We start from the raw sequence: 9948 nt of genomic DNA, 5'->3' as shown, positions 1-9948 counted from the left end.
GCTCTACACCTCAGCAATGAATAATGAGCAAAGACAAACCAGTGCAGCAATGTCAATGTGTCACGAATGGAGCACTTACACTGCACCTATCTATTTTTCTCTGGTATGATTTGGGCAATGTTGCAAACAAGCAATGCCATGTTATTCTGCACCACTCACATCAAACTGAAATAGATACTGTGCAATTCTATACAGGTATACGTAGACACCTACACAGAGCTTTTCTCATTAGCCAGTGACATTCTTAATGTTAGAACATAACTGACTGCCCCATTGACACCTATATTAGAAATGTTAAAGAAGATTCAGAGTTAGGGCTATCGTAAAATGAAATGTCAAAAAGTTGGCTTTGCACAAATTGTGGTTCTGCTGCAGCTATTGCAGAGCGGGAGACAAAGTGAGACTCTTGGTGGATGTGCAGCAATTAAAAATTCAAGACTCATACAAGTTGAGCTCCACTCCACCCCACTCCTCCAATATCCTGCTTGCCACCCTCCATAAGCTCCATATCATTCAGACCTTATCTCCCTTATCCTCACCCTAGCAGATTGACTTTTAGATTTTCATCCTTACCATTAAATGCCTCCACAACTTACCTCACCTTATCTCTGCAATCTGCTGTGGTTCTAATTTCCCTTCCCCTCCAATCCTCTCTGCCAATTTTGGCCTGCTTAACGCCCCCTACTAGCTCTGCCCTGTTGGATGAGTTTTCAACCATTTTGCCCTCTGCCTGACCCATACTCTCTCTCCTTTCAAAACCCATTTTGAGACCCATCTCTTTGAGTGTGACTTTGGCCCCCTCCTTTGGTATCTCTCTCCTAGCTTGGCTCCCACTCCATCTTTGTAAAGCTCTTTGAGACATTCTCCCTACATGAAAAGCTCTACATAAGTGAAAATTGTAGTTGTTGTTTTCAGCCTCTCTGCCCCCACACTCTGGAACTCCATCCCACGGTCCCTTCACCTCGCTTCCTCCCTTGCCTCCTTCAAGGCCGGTCTCAAGACCCTTCTCTTTGATCGTGCCTTTGGTCTCCCTCCCACCTCTCTGCCTTCCCTCACCTTACATCATCCCTACCCCATGCTCGGGCCCCGACATCTGACTGTTCAGTGCTTTGGGACGTCCTCCCGACATGAATATATGCTAAAAATGTAATTTTGTTGTTGTTGCTAATCACTGGAGATCAAAATACCCTTGTTTGCCAAGATCAATAAATTTATCAAATGCAGAATTAATCTTTGAAGAATGCAGAATCTTTGAAGCAATGACAAGATACAGATTTCTTATTTCTTAATGCCTGCTGCCAAAACTGTACAACAAGGGATATGTCTAGCTTTGTGCTTCTAAATGCAAGAATGAGACACCCAGGACAGAATTGAAATCACATTGTTTATTTTCTAATTTATCAAATATTTATTGAATAAAATATGTGAGAATTTTGTTAGTGTTCTAAATTCTTCTTTCACTTTCAGAGTATTCAATGCTCTAATTTATTTTTAGTTTAATTTATGTGTTCGTCTTTTCTTTATAGGTCTATATGCTTGGTTGCAGTGCCAGACATGTTCAACTGCACTCTCCAGATAAACTTTTTTTTAGCAATTTTTCATTTACTTTCCTCAAGTTTTAAAGGTTTTAAAACAACATTGCTTCTCCTTATGCTTTATGTTAAACTCCTCCTTAATCACTTGGATCTTATCATTATAGTGCTAATTGAAAGTGAATAGAGAGAATATGTGATTAAAAATGTAACCTTTACTTTGTTTAGAAGTAGTCCAATTCACCATTATTCACAGACATGAATAAGAAGGATTGTTGATGATCATGTCATTCAGACAATCAGCACATTCATTATTCTTGGCTTCTTCCTTCAGAGCTCAACTGGAGACAACAGAGCATTTGTTAAGACAGTGGATGCTTTATTTAGTATGAATAGCATGAAAATAAACAATTTTCATTTTCACTATAGCAATTGTATTTTACAATATTCTGCAGTTCAACCATTATCTAGCTAGACTTTTCCATTTCATGTGTAAGTTTTCCTTTCAATTCATCAAATTTTGTGTCTTGTAATTTTAAGAGAATTGAGTATCAATGGATGTGGGCATGCATTGTCTTGTACAGTTGAAATTCTCAGGGATGATTGAGAGACAAAACCAAAGATTGAGTCACGCAATCTGTTAGCTTCTTGTCAATTTGGCAAGATGTTATGTAATTCATCGATGCTATTAAATCATGATTTGCAGAGGGTGCAGAGCTAGGGTGGGGTGAGGCCGTGGAGGGATTTGAAAGTGAGGACAAGGATCTTGAATTCAATCTGGTATGGTGAGCCAGTAGCACTGAGCAGGGATGGTAGTGATGGGCTCAATGAGGCTGGCGTGAGAGAGGACACAGGCTGCAGAGTTCTGAATGGTTTGTAGCTTAAATAGTGCGCAGTTTGGGAATCCATTGATCTTAGTCAGAGCTGGATTTAAAATTCTTGTGGACCTGGGCACCAAGAACATTTGGGGCCTCTCCGGAGGGGCCCTGAGCTATTCTCCTTGAGGGGAGGGAGGTCTTCCTGAAGCTGAACTGGTTCCAAGGTGACATGTTTGTCAACGGAATGGCGGAATTGACCCTCTGTGGGGGGCTCAGTAGTCCGATTCCTGAGACAGTCAAGTGCGCAGTATTCTAGGGTACTGTTGATTAAAGCACAGCCAGCCTGGCTCATCGACAGGACTTATAAGGGCAGATAAGTCACTTGGGGCAGGGAATTATCCCACTCAGCTCCTGTTTAGCCTGCAAGCCAAAGACCCAAAGTGTAGGGCAGTCCTAGCTGGACAAGGAGCAGGAAAGCTTGCCAGACAGTGATATCATTGGCAAACTATGTGGTTTAACTGGTTAAATGTGAGGAAGATTCCTAAAGTCTGAAGAGGTTAAGGGGTGATCTGATTGAGACATTTAAACAATAAGTGGAATTGACATGATAAATAGATAACAACTTTTCCCTTTGGTAGCAAACAAAAGCTTGCATTTATATGGTGCCCTTCACATAGAATAACGTCTCAAAGGCAAAATTAAGAACAATGAGGCACAATCTCAAAATTAGAGCTAAGACAGTTAAAAGTGAACCCAGACAACATTTCTTCACACAGAGTTCAGAGAATGTGGAATGCATTGCCACAGAAGATCATTGATGCAGTCAATTGAGGTGTTTGAGGAATGGGATTAGAAAGATAAAGAACTGCCATGAAATAATACAATAGTAAGGAAATTCGATGGGTTGAATGGCCTCCTCCTGTTCCTATGTATTGGTGACATGGCACACAATATGAAGCATGCTTTTTGTAGCAGCAAAGCATTGATAGTGACAACCATTGAAAGGCATGGGTTATAATTGTCAAGAAAGTTAATATGTCAAAGTGCCCAGAACTGCAGGAGACTTTTGCAAATGAATTAATGACCTGAATTAAGGTGCAAAAGTTAAACTACACCACAAGATTTTCTAAACAGTAGGAATAATAGATTATTAGATTATTCCTGCTGTTTGCAAAATCAGCAACAAGGGTATAAACTCAAGATTGTCACTGGAACAGTTAAGGGGCAGGTTTGACGAAACGTATTAATTCAGTGAGCTATCAAAATATGGAGTACTGTATACGAATTGACCATTGTGGCTGATACCATAACTGTATTTAAAACAGAATTGGATAAACATTTTAAAAATATATAGAAGGGTACAGGGAAAAAGCAGGGAATTGGAATTAGAGTAGTTCAGTTCAATGAATGAATGAATTGAATGAAATAGCACTATCTTTGGTTTGATATATTTTGCAAATGAGCTGGAGGAAGCCTCTCCACTATATCCTCAGGAGCTCAGATCCATAAAGGAGAACTGTTTGCACACAGGTCTCACATAATGTCTTCCTTCTATGTCATAATATCCATGCATCATCAAATGCAAATTAACTTTTTATTGAAAATTAACTGGACCCAACAACACTGTATCCAGAAAATATCTTCTACGATCTGAGAAAATGATATACTCAAACATTTGCTGTTGCATCTGGCAAACATTAGATAGAATGCTTGTCTTTTTAAATCATAAGTAAATGTCAGCAATGTCCATAAAATCATCTCTGATATGCATGCAAAGAATAGTAAGTAAAACCCTTTGTGTATCCTCAGGTCTAAGGTACAATATTTTATGACCACTTTAATGTGCTTGCAGTAAATTAAAGTTTCTCTATGTTTGGTGACTCTCTTAAAGCAAAAATAATTCCATTCCCAAGATCCAATATTAAACAGTGTCTTCAATATCCACATAGAAGTATTAAGAGGTATGGTGAAAGGTAAAAATTGGGATCTGCCAATATCAAATATACTGGTGGATGAGGCTCGCTGATCTTCCTGTTCCTATTTTCTATGTTCACAGATGTGTCCACCCGGCCCATCAAGGTTTTTGAGAAAGAACAACTCATGATGCAACATATCCAACAAGGGCAACACACCACAACCCCTCACAATACAGGAACTCAGTCTATTTGCACACCTACTGAGTGGCAGCACAGCAAAGTGCCTCCTTTCGATTGTGCCACACAAGCTTGGGGATGAGGTGTCTATAATTGGAAACACTGTAACAGGTTGTCATGTCTGTCCAACACTATTACTACACAGTTAAAACATTGCTGGAGAAGGTGACTGTGTCTGCTTCATGTGATAGTAAAACATGTCCACGCCACTGTGCAGTCCAGTATACTGAGATCCACAGTGACATGACCATATTGAGTACTATTATGTAATTTGGCTGGGTACATTTGGCACAGCAGGTTGGCTCTCTACTCAATCTGCTCACCATACTGGTGTGAAACCAGCAGTCGTGCTCACAGCTTCAGGATGTTACCATTGAGCTTCTTTAAATCTTCTGAAGGCCTGTCTGCAGGGCTGTGGGCCCTATTGTTCGGTGGCTGATAAGGAGGACCTGTCGAGTGGTGGATCCTTTCAATCTTCATCTGCAAGTTGTATCTGTAAAGAAAAACACATGTCCATAGTTTAAATATCTAATCAGATAAAAGTCTTCAATAATATTTAGCAGAACCCATTGATTTCTATTGTCATTTATATTATTATAAAAAATACTTTTGTCTGAAAGGTTTGTTGCAGATTGTGCACAAAGTAATAATACTCCTAAAATCATTTATCAGGACATCTTGCATTTGATAGAGTGCCTTATCATCACATCAAGATATCTCAAAGCACTTCACAGGAGTAACTGTAAAGTGTAGTGTTGTGTGAACACAGCTGTCAAATTGCACACAGCAATGTCGCTCAAACAGCCATGGATGAATGACCAATTTTTATCTGGAGGATCGTTGGCCAAGACACTGGGAGAAACATCTTTCTCTTTTCAGATAGTGTCATGGGATCATTAATGTCCACCTGATCAGACAGACTGGACCTTGATTTAATGTCTTATCCAAAGGAGAGCACTCCTTCAGCTCTGCACTAGAATGCCAGCCTGGCCTATGAGTTTCAAAGTCTCAATGTTGTGCATGAACCGTCAGTCTTTTGACTAAATGGCAAGAGTGGTACCCGAAGCTGTCATCTGCCTTTCTTCACTCATTTTATATAGTAGCTTTCTTCTAGCATATAAACCACTTGACATTTTTGAGAATAATATTTGACCCATCTGTGAGCCTGGGAGCTTTCAGATATTGGAAAATGCAGAGTTTCTTAAGTTGTTAAGATCCACCTCCAATGATATTTTGAGTGCACTAGTAAGTTAACCATTCAGGTGCCACAGATTTGTTCACTCATCTGGATGCACTACTGTATCTCTCTGTGAGCTCTCATGAGTTTACTCCTACAATCTAGAACTGAACCATGTTAAATCATTAACTTTCTGCTATAATTCAATTGCCTGAATAAAACAATATTTAAAACAATCAGAATCTTTTTTTTAAAGAAAACTTGCTTCCTCCCACCTGAAAAACCGCCAGAGAAATCAAAAAGGAAGAAAAAGATTTTAAAGTTGGGGAAACATGTTAAAGAAAGGTTAAAGAATAAACATGAAAAATGTTACTTTGAAAGTAGGAACAGAACATAATAAATAATAATCCTTGCATTTGATATAGTGCTTTTCACGTCGGGAGGACGTCCCAAAGCGCTTCACAGAACACACTGTAAAGTGAATTGGCTGCATATTTGTATATTTGTATATTTGTGGGCGAACGCAGCAGCCAATTGCGCACAGCAATGTCCCACAAACAGTCGTTGATTGAAAATGACTAATTTCTTATTGTTTTGGGTTTTGGAGGAATTATTGTCATTATGCATGGCAACTTAAGTGGTAGTGACAAGTTAAGTCAGTGTCGAGTTATCAGCAGTTTACTTATATATTTAAGGTTATTAACCTTTAGGTGCAATATAGAGAGAACATGAGAAAGAAGGAGACCAAATAGGATGAGAAGTAAGCAAAAGGACTATTTAGAATTCATAACTAAAATTTCTTATTGAGTTTACTTAGAATCAATATTCAAACAATAAATATAGTCCTGCCTGAGTAAGTTTTGCTTACTGCAATATTGGGGTATTAATTGTGACATGTGATGTGTGTGTCAGGCTGGATCAGTTGTAGTACTCTCACCTCTGAATCAGAAGGTTGTGGGTTTGAGCTCCATGTCAGCAAAGATGGAGTGGGGCCCAAGAATGGGAGATAGATAAGGGTTTCTAGCGAGTGGCAGGGTTTAAATGGAACTTCTGAACTAGACTGCATGGGGTGATAAGTATTGGGAGTCATTCATAGGGACACTTGGGAAATTTTCCAATTTTCTATGTAGGCAGACTGCCCTGGGTGTGAGGCAGAAGGAAAGGAGAAAAGATCACAGAGGTAGCGAAGGGTGAGAACATTTACGCATTTGTAGGTGAGCATGAGGATCTTCAAGTCGATCTGCTGGGAAACAGAATAATAAATTCTGGTGAGAATGGTAGTGTGAAGCACAATGTTAAAAAGAACACAAGTCGCATGAGCTAGAGTCTGTGGATGGTAAAGGAGGTTGGTGAGAAGGGTATTGGAGAGTCAAGTTTAGAGGTAATGAAGATGTGGATTGGGACATCCTCCTGATATGAAACGTGCTATATAAGTGTAAATTTATATAATATTTTGGACAACGGTTCCAGCTGGTTTGGGCAAAAGATAAGGATGGAATCAGGCCATGTGGCAAAGACAAAGAGCAGCAGACTTTTCTTCAAGCTTAAACATCAAAATAAAATAAACATTCAAATTGATAGGTCATCCAACAAATAGCGGTAAAGGTTGCCAATGAAATCAGAGACAATTTATATAATAGTAATGAGCAGAAAATTCCAGTTACTACAAAATAAATCTTACCATCCCCAAACTCAAGCTCATGCAAAATTTGACTATTTACATCTTTTCATATGATCTTCACAGCCCCATGCTCACCAGAATCCATTGACTCCCTGTCTAGCAGACAAACTTCAAGATCCTCAGCATCATGCTCACCCACAAATGTCCTGGGACTAAAAAATAAAATAGATTGGATGCTTCACCTTGGTTCCAGCTATAATTGATTAGGCAGATTAACCATGTACCTCAGAATTCAACCCAAATCAGAAAATGCAACTTAACATTCACATTACTAATGTAAACAGTACAAGCAAGTCTGCTTTTGTGATTGGTACTCAATGAGTACTAGAATTGCCAAAAGTCAGCAATAAGACTCCAGACCACAGTCTCTGGTCTTCGCCTTAAAACCATTGTCTCAAAATTTATGATTGTGCAGAATTTAGGAAACTAATTAAATGTGATTCAGTATTCATTTTGAAGCCAGATTTCCACCATTGAATGTCACATTCAAAATCAATTCTGATTTTAAGAATTTTCCAAATGTCTCCCCGATATTAAATTTCAAGACAATTGTTTTTGAGGTTTTAAACCATAAGACAGTTCGGGACTCAGAAATCCAGGCTTGTGTATTTATGTTAAATTCTACGCATATATAGCTGGACATTTCCTAATACCACCTTAAACTTTCAAAAAGAGAGTTGTGTGACAAGATAGTTTCCATTCTGAATAAAAAAGGGAAGCAACCACAAAGCTTTACAGAGTTCAGCGAAGGACGGAATAGATCTGAAGTGGAAACTGAGCTTCTTGCACAGAGGTTAACAGTGAGTGCAGTTACACACATCTCTGTGTTTCTAATTAATTCGCTTGATTCAGATAAACGTCAACATGCACTATGTTTGTGATAAGGATAAGTCCAACGCTTTAAATGTCCGGACATCTCGTCATGATATTAACATATTGGTGAATGTTGGTCACCGACTGTTTAATAAATGCAAACTTAGCGCAAAACTCTAGTGTTCATCGACTTGATAATGGCAATGACATTGGTAAGAATTTGCTCGACAATTCTCCTGCAATGTTTGGAGCTGGACAGACAGTTCATGATTTAACCTTCCACAGATTAGACGCGCGTTAGTTCTTGATACCCTAAATCGCGATACAATTTTGTTTTACTATTGCTTCAACGAATGCACATAAAGACACAACATCTTATTAAAAATAAAAGTAACACCAACGCGTAATTTTAGTGTCCGCCTCCTCTGGTCTGGAGTTCGGGCTCTTCCCCTGAGCAAGTTTATCACTGCATCTTTTATCCTAAAAGGTCATATCGGACTTTAGCTTTTGGAGCCAAGAAATTTGGCAATCTTAGTGGATTCAAGATCACACGTATTTTTCAGAAACGGTATGTCCCAATCCCGTATGATCTGACTTTTCTTGACTCTCCGAAGAGGAGTCATTTCTTTCGTGGAACTTTTTTACATTTCAGTGCACTCTCTCGGCTCTTGTGCTTCCTCGATCTGGGATTTATTTGGGATTCTTTCACTGGTTTTCTGTTGAAAGTGTTAAGGCTGCATTTGTTGGAGGAAACAGAAAGGAATAAACAGCTTGAGAGTGGCTGTGTGGCTTTGCAAAGCCCAATGTGGGTATTCATGTCTTGCGATCGTTTAGTCACTGAACCACGAGAGGTCAAGTGAGTTGAATGGAACAAGTTTTAAGGTTCAGTTTATGACACTATCTTTGGTCGGTCTCGATCAGCCAGGCACAAGTACATTTGTGTTTTCTTCTACCTTTCCACGCAACCACGAAGGACTCGAGAAATTACATAAATTAACAATTAAACGTCAAAAGCTGCCAAAGTTCAGTGTTTCTAAATATGTCAAACCAGGGCGTCCTGTTGCAGCGACTGAGTGTACAAATCATAGCCTTCCACACAGAGCCATCAGTCAGCCCTGCACTGGGGCAACTTCGAAACTTACCACTGCACTTCAAAAAAATACCAAACTACCTTGTCAGTCAGTCAATGTGATGCAAAGCAACAAGTAAATAATAATATTAGTTTGGTCAATCTATCCGTGTCTGTTTGTGAGACATTGTTGTGGCTGCTGCATTTCGCCCACAAAATATAGTCGATTTACTTTACAGTATATTCTGTGAAGCATTTCGGGGCGTCTCGAAGATATGATAAGGCGTTATATCGAATGCAAGGAATATTATTATTACTATCGTCCCTGCCCTTTTCTGTTAAAAAAAACGATTTAATTACGTTCACCTGACATTCATTTCATTTAAAAAATATTTTCCAAACCATATTTTATTTTCAAATAGCGATGTATTCGCTGATTTTTGATAAAATGTATAAGTTAATTCATTCATTGGTTAAATACACATCAGTAGCAGCCCGTGTATTCAAACAAGTTTATATATGATACCGTATGTCAATACATTGAACATAGTTTACTCTTGAACCTGGTCCAAATACTTCGATGGATATCTTGCACAATAAGATAATCCCTTTATATTTCCGACATATATTGTGTTCAGAGTTAGTTGCCTATTTATCTAAGCCTACAAAATACAGTCACTACCGTTTCCAGTATATCCCTGAAGC

Source organism: Callorhinchus milii, unplaced genomic scaffold (assembly GCF_018977255.1).
Source record: "Callorhinchus milii isolate IMCB2004 unplaced genomic scaffold, IMCB_Cmil_1.0 Scaffold3, whole genome shotgun sequence".
NCBI classification, from domain to species: Eukaryota; Metazoa; Chordata; class Chondrichthyes; order Chimaeriformes; family Callorhinchidae; genus Callorhinchus; species Callorhinchus milii.
Note: the sequence above shows the minus strand (reverse complement) of the source record.